Here is a 13,923-nt window from a genome sequence, read left to right on the forward strand (position 1 = left end):
TACAGAAATACTACATGCACTATTTTTTCTTAAGATTTTCCCTTCAAAGTAACACATTTGTACTCCCTATTAAAACCGTGAATATGGAGGTAAAAATTGTGAATCATGGGGTGGCTTATACGCAAGAAATGGTAAAATTCAACCATTTTAAGGCAATTTTAATGGGTACGACTTATATGCGAGAAAATATGATAATTGTTAGATCGCCAGACAGACACTTACTGGTTGTACTGCTCACATGACTTCCTTTTTGAATTTGTCTATGTGCAGGCAACACCCTTTCAGAATGTGTAATCCAGCAATCGATTCATACAGAATCTCATAAATACCACGTCCGATAATTTTTCTTAAGATTTTCCCTTCAAAGTAACACATTTGCACTCTTATTAAAACCAGAGGTTGTCCACGAATGATTGCTTAATTTCCAAAAATAAGTTTCAAGGCCTTTAAAGGGTTAGGGGTCATTGTATTTATTGTTCTTACTTCAGGATCTCATGCAAGACATCTAGTAAATAAGAAATAACATATTTATTAGGGAGTAGGCCTCACTTTTTAGAATGGATCTTTTAATAACAGCATATTTTGCATACACAGAGTGGTAAGAGAAATGCACGATGTCCCCACTGTGATATATGGAGGAGGGTCAGTTATTATCTGGGGCTGCTTTCCTGCAACATGTACTGGATGGATTTCCAGGTGAGTGGTGTTTAAATCTCATTGAAAGTACTTTAATTAAATATGCTCATCATACAAAATATAATCATTTTAATTGGACTATATTTTTTCAAGTTTAGCACAATGACATTCATTGTATTAAATGAACAATACACTTGTTTTACCTTGATGTAGTCAAGATTTATTTATTTTACACTCACCCGCCCCCTTTCTGGTGATGATTCTGACTAACAATAGAACAAAAGATAAAGACTTCTGAGTAAAACGCTGCATTAGTTGTCGTACGAAAAAAACAAAACCTGCCACAATACTTTCCAGTGGTGTTAAAACTCTCGCAAAGAAAACATACACGCACATAAACTCGCCTTTATAATGTTAATGAGGCGTATGCGACATGGTTGACGTTGGAGGGTGATAAATGTTTAACATGGTTTGTGAAATTCCTTAAATGCAACACACACAGTTGGATATTTGTCCTTTATTTTGACAGTCGTGAGCCATAACAAACTTTAAAGTAAAGACATCACAGTGAAATGTGTGTCTTTGCACCTATATTTCTGCATTCATTAAAATAATAAAAATAACATTCGTTTGAGCCTAAAATCTAGTCTTTTTAAACATGTTGATTTATTCACTGGCAACAAAGCATCTGTTGTTACTACGGTAACCCAGAATAGGGTTCTCGATAATTGGAGTGGGCATTAATTCAAGTCCACATTTACATTATCAAGAGTCTGTAGTAATTTTGGCAATTAATAAGCGAATTAACCCAGTTTTAATTGGTTAGTTCAACTGCATTTATCCACATTCAAACAACTACAATATTGAACAAATTGTTGTTTTCAATAAAATGTGTAGTATTTTGGTTTTTAAAATTTGGTATTCATAGTTTTGTGACAATTTCATTCGTAAACAAGAAGTATATTTGAAGTTAAACGTTATGTCCTTATTAGTCAAAGGATTTGTCTTAAATTTATTATAATTTGGGACAAGTCAAACACAAGTTTCAATGTCTCGATAAAAGGCCTAAAGCAAGGGTGTCAAACTCGGGTTGGTTCGCGGGCCGCTTTAACGTCAACCGGACAGTTTTAGATATAATAATTAGATATTTTTTTTATAAATGGATTAAAAGAACTGGTTTAAAAGCCCTGAATATTCAGTTTTTTTATAGATCTAAAACAATGTTTATTTTAGCTTTTTTAAATATATTTTTAGATTAAAAAAAAAAAATTAAACTAAAAACACAGAAAAAAATGGATAAAAAAATACAATTATTGATTTAAAAGGGGGACAATCAGGAAATTTAATATACATATATACTCTTCATTTTAATTTGATCCTAAAACAGAAAGTCGGCACTCATGATTTACTTTCCCGGGCCGCACAAAATGATGCGGTGGGCCAGATTTGGCCCCCGGGCCGCCACTTTGACACATGTGGCCTAAAGTATCCAAGTGAGTACCTTTTTATCTCTCCATTCTATGCTTCAAATTAGATGCTAAAAAAACTTTAAGTATTGAGAATTTTAGATGTATTTGCACGTGACTTCCAGTGAGTCGCGGGCCCTGAAAAGAAATGCAATTGGTCATTGAATCTTTAACGTGGATACAAAATGAGGTTAAACCGCAAGCGTGTGAAAGCAGACGAGGACATCACTCGTGCGGTTTACCTCCCTCATGACAATCAGTCTACTGGTATCTTGAGAATTGAGTAACCTTTACGGGGCATTTTCAATAGATGACTCAAGGCCAGTGTGAAGCGGATTCAGCAAAGCTTCTGTTCCACTCTGAGGACGAGGCTCGAACACAGTATGTTTATACTTCCTCTCCATTCCAAGCATTCAGCAATCTGAATGTTGCTATTGAAACACATACTCAAGGTCTTCAGAACAAAAGAATGGGACGAATTTATGCACAAAACAGTTAAAGGTGTCAAATATTTGCTGCATCCTTTGAATGGGAGGAAATGTGACTTCATACCGTATTAGCTTTCATCCATATTTGTACCGTATTTTCTCGCACATACGCCGTATTTGTCGCTAAAAATGATGATGACTGAATCGTGGGTACGGCTTATATGCGCACAAATTAGACTAGACATGCACGAAACTGCAGGGTGGCAAGCACGAAACGCCGTAACGCAAGACAAAAATGTATTTTGATGTTGATTAATGAAACATGCATTAATTGTGAAAAAACTCACTTCCTGGTTGTACTCCATGTGACTTCCTTTTTGAATTTGTCTATGAGGAGGCAACACCCTTTAGGAAATGTGCAATCCCGCAATCGATTTATACATTATCTGAGAAATACCACATGCGATGATTTTTCTTAAGATTTTCCCTTCAAAGTAACTCATTTGTACTCCCTATTAAAATCATGAATATACAGGTAAAAATTATGAATCGGGGGGCTTATACGAGAGAAATTGTCAACTTCAACTATTTTAAGGCAATTTTAAGGGTGCGGCTTATACACAGACGCGGCTTATATGCGAGAAAATATGGTACTAGTAGATGTACCGTATTTTGCTGTTTAATATACCCGGGTATATTAAATGATTTTTGCTTTTTTGAGCATCCCGTTTGTGCGCCATTTAATATACCCCTGCCGTTTAATATACCCGGGTATATTAAACGGCAACTCAGCTTTTTTTGGCAAGATTTGTATGGTGTTCATGGGGGCATAATTATAGAAACTTAAGTTCATTAAAATTCCAAGTCAGACTTTATTCAGTAGTAACTAGTTTTAACCTGAGCAGTATTAAACAGCAAAATACGGTACTTGTTTTTATTAATATTATTCCCCAAAAAATGTTGAATACCGAATAAAAGGCACAATCTTGTGGACATATTCACCAATATTTGGTGTAATAAAAAATATTTATTTCATGGAACTTTTTTTTTAATTCCATGTATAGTTGACATTTAAAACAACTTAAAGGGATTAGAAGTAAACTAATCCAACCTTTCTCTGGCTAACTTGACCTACATAGATCCAGTTTAGCCAATGGAATTAATTGAATTGTATTTCCTGTCCAAATAAATAGTTTTTATAAGAGAGAAGTAACACCCCCCAAAAAATACTTACAGTACAAGGGCAATCTTTAAAGTACAGTAAATCCATGATTTATGATCCCACTTTAAACGTTGCACACACCTAAAACTTACATACCTCACTGCAGATATTGTACTGTTCAAAAAGCAACCATCCACATCCATCACGAAAAACACAAATATTACGCCTCCGTGATTGATGAGCCGCAAACGCATGTGCGACTCAAGTCGCCGCTGAGATTTATCGCCTGCGCGTAAACAAAACAAAAAAAAACAATATATGGGCTTTAACCTATGTAATCATATAAGCAGGTGATAACAAGAATGTTTCTTTTTCTTTCAAGTTCGGCGCCGTAATCCGTTTACAAGCATATTCTTTTTGGAATGGACACAAGCAAGGTCTGAGAAAAACAGTATTTAATTTGATCACTTAGTTTGTTTTTATTGTATTCAATTATTTCATGTAGAGGAAGAATAATAATTATAAATAATTTGACTAAATTACCATAATTGTTTGTGTGCCTAATCAAAGTAATGTCAGCCAACTGCTTGTTTTGCACACGAAGCAAACATTATATCCAGATTTATTGTTGACAAAAAAGAAAAAATCAGTTGCATGATTAGATATGAAGAGTTTGGATTTGAGGATTATATAAAACTAATTTATTTATCGTGTTTCATTCACCAGTGTGCAAGATAAAATTTATTTTCACTAAATTTTATACATATATAAAAACTGGTTTTGAACCCCTTTCAAAGAGTAAAAAGTCCTTTTGCAAAATGCATAAGATTAATGTATAAGCAAACATATCCAAATTTATTGTTGATTTTTTTTCGGTTGCATGATTAGATATGAAGTTTGGATTTGAGGAATATACAAAACAATTTTTTGTACCGTTTTTGTACCGTTTTTACCGTTAGACTAAAAAGTCCTTTAGCAAAATGCATAAGATGAATGTATAAGTATGAAGTTTGGGTTTGAGGATTATACAAAACATTTTTTTTACCGTGTTCCATTCACCTGTGTGCAAGATAACATTTATTTTCACTAAATATTATACATATATAAAAACTGGTTATTAACCCCATTAAAAGACTAAAAAGTCATTTAGCAAAATGCATAAGATGAATGTATAAGTATGAAGTTTGGATTTGAGGATTATACAAAACATTTTTTTTACCGTGTTCCATTCACCAGTGTGCAACATAACATTTATTTTCACTAAAATTTATACATATATAAAAACTGGTTATTAACCCCATTCAAAGACTAAAAAAGCCCTTTAGCAAAATGCATAAGCTAAATCCATTAGCATTAGCTTTAGTTTGCCAGGATAAAACGTCACCCACTCAAATCCTGTTGATGAATCATTTAGGTCGTTTTTAAATGAAATAGTACTACACTACTTTTTAAATGTTATGTTCATGGGTGGCTGCTAGTGTTAGCATGTTTCCAACTGACTTTCCTGGGAGTTTCCATTGAGGCCAGGCTGGACTGAGTGGATGTCTGTTGTGGTTAGATCATCAGTGAGGTCAGTCCAGTGAACATTACTGCATGGCTGACTGACATCCTCTCATCAGTGCACAGCAAACTAACTGTGCTCTGACACTAATGTGTGTGCATAGTGTGCGTAGGCATGGACAATAAATCCTTATTTGAATAGAGATGAGCTGCCTGATCTAAAAAACCCTTGAGTGGTCTCATTACGTACTATAGGGAGATTTTTTTTCTCCGTATTTGAGGCTCCAGCACGGATGTCTAGAAATAAGTGCTTCTCCTTGTCTGTCATGGAAATTCCTGTTAATTTATAAACATCTGTGGGGGGGGTTTCTCTGCCGTTTTTTTACTGTATACATTGGTGCGTTGACTAACAAGTGGTTGTCATGGTTTTGGTTTCTCACTAAAGGCGTCGGACAAGTGAAGTTGAACTCGGCCTAGATAATTATTTTGTCAGAGAGAATGTCAGTGGAAGATTCGAAATACATGTTTACTCTGTAGTATACTGTCAACTCATTTGAAAGCTCTTGCCAGCTAAGGTAGAGTATGTAGCAAAGATTACATTTATTTGTGATTTATTTCATACATTAAATAACATATTTTCTCGCATATAAGCCGCATCCGTGTATAAGCCGCACCCTTAAAATGGCCTTAAAATTGTTGAATTTTACCATTTCTCTCATATAAGACGCTCCATGATTCACAATTTTCACCTCCATATTCATGGTTTTTAATAGGGAGTACAAATGTGTTACTTTGAAGGGAAAAGCTTAAGCAAAATCATTGCACGTGGTGTTTTTGAGATACTGTATGAATCAATTTCTGGATTGCACATTCCTAAAGGGTGTTGCCCGCACGTAGACAAATTAAAAAAAGGAAGTCATGTGAGCAGTACAACCAGGAAGTGTGTCCATAGTGGTTTAGTTTGTCATTCCTAGGTAAGATGGCGGCGCCCTGAGCGAGCAATGGCAGGCACAAGTGAGTTTTTTCACATTTTATGCAGGATACTTTTTCTTTTCTTGAATTTCATTTCTAAACGTCAAAATAAATTTTGTTAAGCGTTTTATCTGTTTATATTTTCTCTATTTTGAAATAAATTACCGTATCGGCCGTATTGTCTTGCGTTGTGGCGTTTTGGCTTTGTCACTTTGCAGTTTCGTGCATGTCGTCTTAATTTATGCGCATATAAGCCGTACCCTCGATTCAGTCATCATTTTTTTACGACAAATACGGTTTATATGCGAGAAAATATGGTAAGCACATCTAAGCTCTCAAATCCAGATGGTAGTCTTGATATAAATGACCGTATCGGCCGCATTGTTTGCGTTATGGCATTTTGTGCATGTCTAATTTGTGCGCATATAAGCTGTACCCTTGATTCAGCCATCATTTTTTTGGAGTGACTAATACGACATATGGGCGAAAAAACACGGTAGTTTTAGTGTATTAGTTGATAAAGTATACACTGAAAAAAAATCTATTTCTTTCTATGTCTTTGCTTTGTCACAACTTGGGGCGCCAACATGAAAAAAAAAAAAAAAAAAACATCTTTTCAGTTGCTGTCTACCTTATCTAGCCTCCATTTAATCGACTGATACACGACTTTGACACCCTGATTCACACATGAAGTAGTAAGCAGCTATCGAAACACACCGAAAACTATTGACTACTATTGATTTATTTTTGAGACTTCTACTGACAAACATTGTTGCTAGGCAGCATATTTATTATGCTACAAACCATCATGAACTTTGTCCTACTATCCTGTTACTTTAAGAAAAGTACACAAACTAACATAGGATTTGGACCACTTCCAAACTACACCTCATTTATGCACCAAGGTACAGTATACACATGCCCTATGGTTGCTGCACATATGCTGACCTCTTTGCTCCAAACACAAGCATTTTTGTGTGTGTCGGGGGGGCCGGGGGTCTCTGAGTATGTGTGCTCTGCATGCCCATGAGTGGATGTAATGGTTTTCATTTATCATCATCGACACAGCAGACGTTATTTTAAACAAGTCGCATACTGTGCGCAAATAAGAGTCAAAACAGCAGGTTGTCACATACACAATTGTCATTTCCTCTTGGAAATCCTGCTGATAGTGAGATTACATTTGTAAAAAAAAAACGAACTCCTATTTTATGTTAACCTTGTCATATACGGATAATGATTTTTTTGTTGTTGGTACTCTTACATGTCTAGAACGAAATCTTATTCGCCCTTACCACTCTAAATGGATTAGACGACTAGCGTCATCTATGGCATTGAAACATGAGCATTCAAAGCCATTTTTTATATGACTTGGACTAAATATCACCATGTAAATACTAATATAAATACTACTATACTATGACAAGAAATCAACGTTACAGTGTTACTTGGGGTCAGAACCAATGTGTATTTTGTTTTTATTTAATTTTACTGATGTAATTTGTATTAATATTGTATTCATTTATAGATTTATATCATTTTTAAAAAGTAATATAAAAATACAAAATTGTTAACATTGTCAACCTGTTTTTTTTACTAAAAATAGTCACCAGCCCTATAAAGCATTAGATTACATTAGATTAGATTACATTAGATTAGATTACATTAGATTACATTACATTAGATTACATTACATTCGATTACATTACATTCGATTACATTAGATTACATTACATTACATTAGATTACATCACATTAGATTTCATCACATTAGAGTACATTAGATTACATTACATTAGATTACATTACATTAGATTACATTAGATTACATTACTTTAGATTACATTACATTAGATTACATTAGATTACATTACATTAGATTACATTTCAGTAGATTACATTACATTAGATTACATTACATTAGATTACATTACAATAGATTACATTACAATAGAATACATTGCATTATATTACATTGCATTAGATTACATTGCATTAGATTACATTGCATTAGATTAGTTTGCATTAGATTACATTGCATTAGATTACATTGCATTAGATTACATTGCATTAGATTACATTGCATTAGATTACATTGCATTAGATTACATTGCATTAGATTACATTGCATTGCATTACATTGCATTGCATTAGATTACATTGCATTGCATTACATTGCATTGCATTAGATTACATTGCATTAGATTACATTGCATTAGATTACATTGCATTAGATTACATTGCATTAGATTACATTGCATTAGATTACATTGCATTAGATTGCATTGCATTAGATTACATTACATTACATTAGATTGCATTAGATTAGATTAGAACTTTATTTCATCATGTATTCTGGAAATTTCTAGATCTTAAAAGAATTAAAGATCTTAAATGTCAACTTTTGACTAGATGTCTAGTATAGTGACCACTGTACATAATATAGTTAATTCTGTTTTTGTGTAGTTTTGTTAAGGGAAAAATGTATTCAAGCAGCTAGAAGTTGTGCTCAAGATTGCAATGTTTGACTGTTTTTGTTTTTCTGTTTTTGTCTCAGATGAGCCAACACTATTGGCAGATCAACATATCCACATTCTTGCAAATCCTTGACATGAGAAGAAAAAAATGCTTTACTCAAGTCATTGAAACTGAAAGCATGAAAAGTTTGAAAAACAGCAAGTACAGATGTTAAGTAAGTATCAAGAGTGCCTTCTTAATATGCCATTTGAAAAAATTAAAGCGATAAAATGGGATTTTCTAGGCAGTAATTATTAGAATGGAAGACCAAACTATTAGTGTGGATTCTGATTGGCGCGACAGGCTCGACTCTCCTTTTCTTTCTCGGGTCTCACGGACAAGAAGTGAGCAAGACTCCGTGTAGGAAACAATACGACCACAAAGACATGCAAGAGATGTAAGAACCGAAGACCAAATGTTGCGGCAGGCCGACCTCAAATGTCAGTGTTCACGACCCTTCAAATGTCATCCTGTGACAATTAGAGCACGTTTTAAGAAGTACTAATAGCATCTTTAAAAAAAGTTTGTGGTAGTGCTATTGGTAATCCAATGCCTTGTTGCCTGGGGCTCTGTAATGATGGCCGCTCAAGCACAGCTAAGCAATTTTGACGCTTTTTTTCCTCATCCTGAATGAACTGTCACAGCAGAGGGGGGAAAGCAACCATCTTGTCACAAGCACTTTATTTCAGGATTGTCTTGTTTTGTCCTGTCCAGCTCATGTCCACAAGACTCTTTTCGGGACGACTTGGAAAGCGTTACTTAGAAAGACCTGGTGCTTCCGTCCACGTACAAACTGCCAGCTTTGGAGGCAGTACGAGTATCGGAATACTTTTCTTTAGGGATGTATTTTGAAATTCTGAGAGGAGAGCTATTTTTTGAGTACAGTGGTACCTCGACATACGAGTGCTCCGATATACGAGCAATTTGAGATACGAGTAAATTTTCGGGCAAATATTTATCTTGAGATACGAGACAAATTTTGATATACGAGCATACAGTGGACGCGAAAGGCCGCTCATAAGAACATCATGGGAACTGTCTTTCTGGTCGCAACTCCCTCGTGTAATGTCTCTACGAGCACTGGGCGGAGCGTTGTGTTTTTTCCCCCCGTTAGTCAGTGCGAATGGCGGAGCTTGCTCGCTAATACGAGAGGAGTATATACTACTCATTGGCAAGTGGTCATGCGTTATCCTATTGTGAGGACATTTGTGTGCATTTTTGGAATATTTTGAAGGGAAGACAAAAGCAAACAACCCTCGATAGGTTGCATCTGAAAGTCAGTGTGGAGGCGGGGCAAATAGAGCCAACCCGGGGGAAGAAAGGTATCAACATTTCAAACAAAATTAGAATTAAGTTTAGTGTAAGGTTAGATTAAACTTATTTTTGAATGTCTGCATCGTAATCCAAGTTCATTTAAATTTGTTTGTTATGTTACGAGCGCATTGCCGTGCAAAAAGTCTGATTTTAGTACTATTTAACCACTAGTTATTTGTTACTTTGTTAATAGATGGCCAATTAGAACAAATAAAAATGTTTTTCCAATCCAATATCCTGTTTTGGGTGTTTTTTCAGAGGGTTGGAACGAATTCATTTGTTTTTAGTTCATTTCAATGGGAAACATTCATGAGTTTCGAGAAAATCGACATACGAGCTCAGTCCCGGAACGAATTAAGCTCGTATCTCAAGGTACCACTGTATTTATAACCAGAGTGCAGTGATGTTTTTTTTTCTATTGCTCTCTTGGAATTTTCGATCTTGTTTTAAGAATGAGCATCGATTGTATCAGCCTCACCATTTCGTGTCTTCTTTTAGTTTTATTAAACATTCTTACTTAGCGGTGTTGTACCCTCACCCCTCCAAAAAAAAGAGGCTATGTACCAAATGAGCCACTTTTATCGAACAATTTACTTGAGAGGCTTTTTCGATCGCCCACACAAACTAGTCATCTCGCAAATTAGGGCTCCATTCTGCCAAGTTTCACTTTATCAAGAAGACTGGCTTTTTTTTAACAAGCGGCGGTTGATACAATACGAGACAATAATCCCTTTGTCGACGAAAACTAAAGCTCTCGTCTCGTGAATAACCATATAAAAGACATTGGTTTTTATTTTTTTCCTCACAATCGAATAATTCCTAGCTGCCTTGATCTGTCAGTAGGCACAAAAGATCAATAATTTTTCGCACACCGATGCACTAGTGTACTGTCTAATACCTTGTTCTATATAGTGTGTCCTTTCTTTTGAGTTTATGGACATTTTGAGAGTGTTAGATGTAGGAAGTGTAAAAAAAAAAGATGGCCACCAAGTGCTAAAATCGCTCAAAGGAATGCAGAATGTGAAGCTTGAAATAAGGAAGAAAAGCTGTCAATCATGTTACTCCTCTTTTCAATAGGGCTGTAATCCCACGCTGAAAACTGCCATCGTCGACCTGTTGGAGTAGGTCGCGGAGGAAGTGAATGATAATCCATTTTCCACTGACTGAAAGGTAGGAAAAAATAAATATTTTCAGACTCCGATGCAGCCGTGGTGAACTTAAGTCTTTTTCAAAAAATGCTGCAAGAGAATGAATGAAGCGCAGTTTGGAGAAAACTAACCAAATATGTTTTTTTGTGTAAATTCAAGAAAAGAAGCAATCATAATCGTAACTATAGAAATAAAATAGGAATCATGTTGACCTTTTAAAAATCAAGATAATTACTTCAGCGTTAATTAGACTGGAATGATGAATATGTTTTTTTAACTGCTACACAAATATTGTAATTTATTTGGTATTGAGTAAAATTTAAATGTTTTTATATAAGCCACAAAAAAGCCCAGAATTATTTTTTTGCAAATTGTTATTCACAAATATTGTAATTTATTTGGTATTGAGTAAAAATATAAATATTTGCAATTTGAGCCAGAAAAAAAAGCCCCAAATTATTTTATTTGCAAATGCTTATCACAAATATTGTAATTTATTTGGTATTGAGTAAAAATAGAAATATTTGCAATTTGAGCCACAAAAAAAGCCCAAAATTATTTTATTTGCAAATTGTTATTCACAAATATTGTAATTTATTTGGTATTGGGTCAAATTTAAATATTTGCTATTTGAGGCAGAAAAAAAGCCCCAAATTATTTTTATTTGCAAATTGTTATTCACAAATATTGTAATTTATTTGGTATCGAGTAAAAATAGAAATATTTGCAATTTGAGCCACAAAAAAGCCCAAAATTATTTTATTTGCAAATTGGTATTCACAAATATTGTAATTTATTTGGTATTGAGTAAAAATACAAATATTTGAAATTTGAGCCACAAAAACGCCCCAAATTATTTTATTTGCAAATTGTTATTCTGAATGTTTCGATATCATTTGTAGATATTACTATTCGTCTATGTATTCATTCATAAAATTATATTTCGCTACTGACAACTAGGGTTGGTTATTCATAGCAGCGCCAGAACTGTCAATACATTTCTTCAGTGCATATAAACACTGCAGCAAATGAATATTTATGATGCATACCACCATTTCTAATAAATATTTCACGTTACCTTCCTCACAAAGGGTTCAAAGGTTTCCAGATTTGTTTATTTCAAAGTGTCCAGGTTTGCGCTCACTGCGGCATATAAAGAGCCGAGCCCGTAGCATCCAGGACTCCACTGTATTCTTTTCAAATGTCGTAAATGTTTTAATCTCCTAAAACCCAAACTCTTGCGAGGCATGCATTTTTATTTTCTCTTTGATATTTAGGCTATAATTGGGCTTCAAATGAATGAGTGTAAAAACAGAATTATCTTTTTACATGATGTAGTTTCGGAGAAAAATCGTGTCCACATCATAAGTTGTAGTCCAAAATTTAACAATGTAGTCTTTGAGAACCAAAAATGTGATGTTCACACGTGGACGCCAGGTCATAGGAGGTTAATCTGTGTTTGTTTCATCAAAATCATTTGGTTTTGACATCAAAATCAGTGTTTACTCTAGCAGGTGAAGTGAGTGCATGGTCGCTAGGGTTTGAGTCATACACTTTTACTCCCATAGGACCTTGTTTCAGGATCTTCAAAATGCTTTGCACGTTTATTTTGAAACAATAGATTTTTGTGGACTATCTAAATCTTACTATCATAAACAATGCCAACATTTTGTATTTTTTTATCCTCATAAAATGTGTTTCTAGCTGTTACTTCCTTCACGTTTTCCTTTGGGAAGTCTAAAATCATTCAGTTTTTGGTTTGCTTCGTTAGCTTTTCGTGTGATGCAGAACCTCCCGAATGGTATGCTTGCAACGTTCTTTTAAGTCTTTGTAAAGTGAAAGCCAGTACCCATCTTTTTTAAATTAGATATCAAATAGTAAAATGTTTAAAAAAATGACTGTCAAGTACATCAAATCCAGCCGTTATAAAGTACATGGAATACATAGTATTTGATACGTGTGTCTTCACTGACTTTTCAAATGTGGGCTTAGTTAGTATACAGTGCACTTATTCAGCCTGTTGTTCTCTATTTTATTTTAATGTGAAATTGCCTTTCAAGAAGACGTATGTTTTTAGTGTTGGATTTTATCAAATAAATTTACCCCCAAAAATGCGACTTATACTCCAGTGCGACTTATATATGTTTTTTTTTTCCTTCTTAATTACGTATTTTTTTGGCTGGTGCGACTTATACTCAAGTGCAACCTATACTCCGGTGCGACCTATACTCCGGTGCGACCTATACTCAGGTGCAACTTATACTCAGGTGCGACTTATACTCAGGTGTGACTTATACTCAGGTGCGACTATACAAAAAAATACGGTATACACTAAACATACTACGTATCAACGATAATCTTTCAGGTACAGCCGGCAAAATGCCTTTTTCTCAGTTTAGAAAACCAAAACTGAATCATTGTTTGGCATGTACAATTGTAGATGTTACACAGGTTTATCGTGATAGGCTGATCATTTTCTGAGCTGATTTGGAAAGAAACTTCAGTATAATCTTTTAAGAAAAATCGGTCCATTACATCTTTGGAAAGAAACTTCAGTATAATCTTTTTTAAAAAATCGGTCCATTACATCGTTGGATTTGAATGAAAGGAAATATGTATTCAACAAGTTTACCATTTATGACAGATGTGGTTCAACACCCTCCATAGATAATTGTTTGCATCACCTCACATCTGACAATCAAAACTTTGTTGAGTTTGATCCAAAAAAATACTCAAATTCCAGCAAATGGTGCATCCTAAATCCTCATTGTGGATCTCAG

At 34.5% G+C, this 13,923-nt stretch overlaps 1 protein-coding gene across 3 annotated transcripts in view; it reads left to right on the plus strand.

Annotated features, from left to right (window-relative positions):
- The first annotated feature begins 593 nt into the window (after nt 1–593).
- The window catches only part of tox2 (TOX high mobility group box family member 2), a 134,528-nt gene continuing 121,198 nt past the window's right edge, over nt 594–13,923 (plus strand). For all 3 annotated transcript variants that reach the window (XM_077603000.1, XM_077602999.1, XM_077603001.1), the window contains exons 1-3: nt 594–696; nt 8,722–8,856; nt 11,073–11,165. The gene's annotated coding sequence lies outside the window, so the exon portion shown is untranslated. The remainder of the gene's footprint in view (nt 697–8,721; nt 8,857–11,072; nt 11,166–13,923) is intronic.

Source organism: Stigmatopora argus, chromosome 6 (assembly GCF_051989625.1).
Source record: "Stigmatopora argus isolate UIUO_Sarg chromosome 6, RoL_Sarg_1.0, whole genome shotgun sequence".
NCBI classification, from domain to species: Eukaryota; Metazoa; Chordata; class Actinopteri; order Syngnathiformes; family Syngnathidae; genus Stigmatopora; species Stigmatopora argus.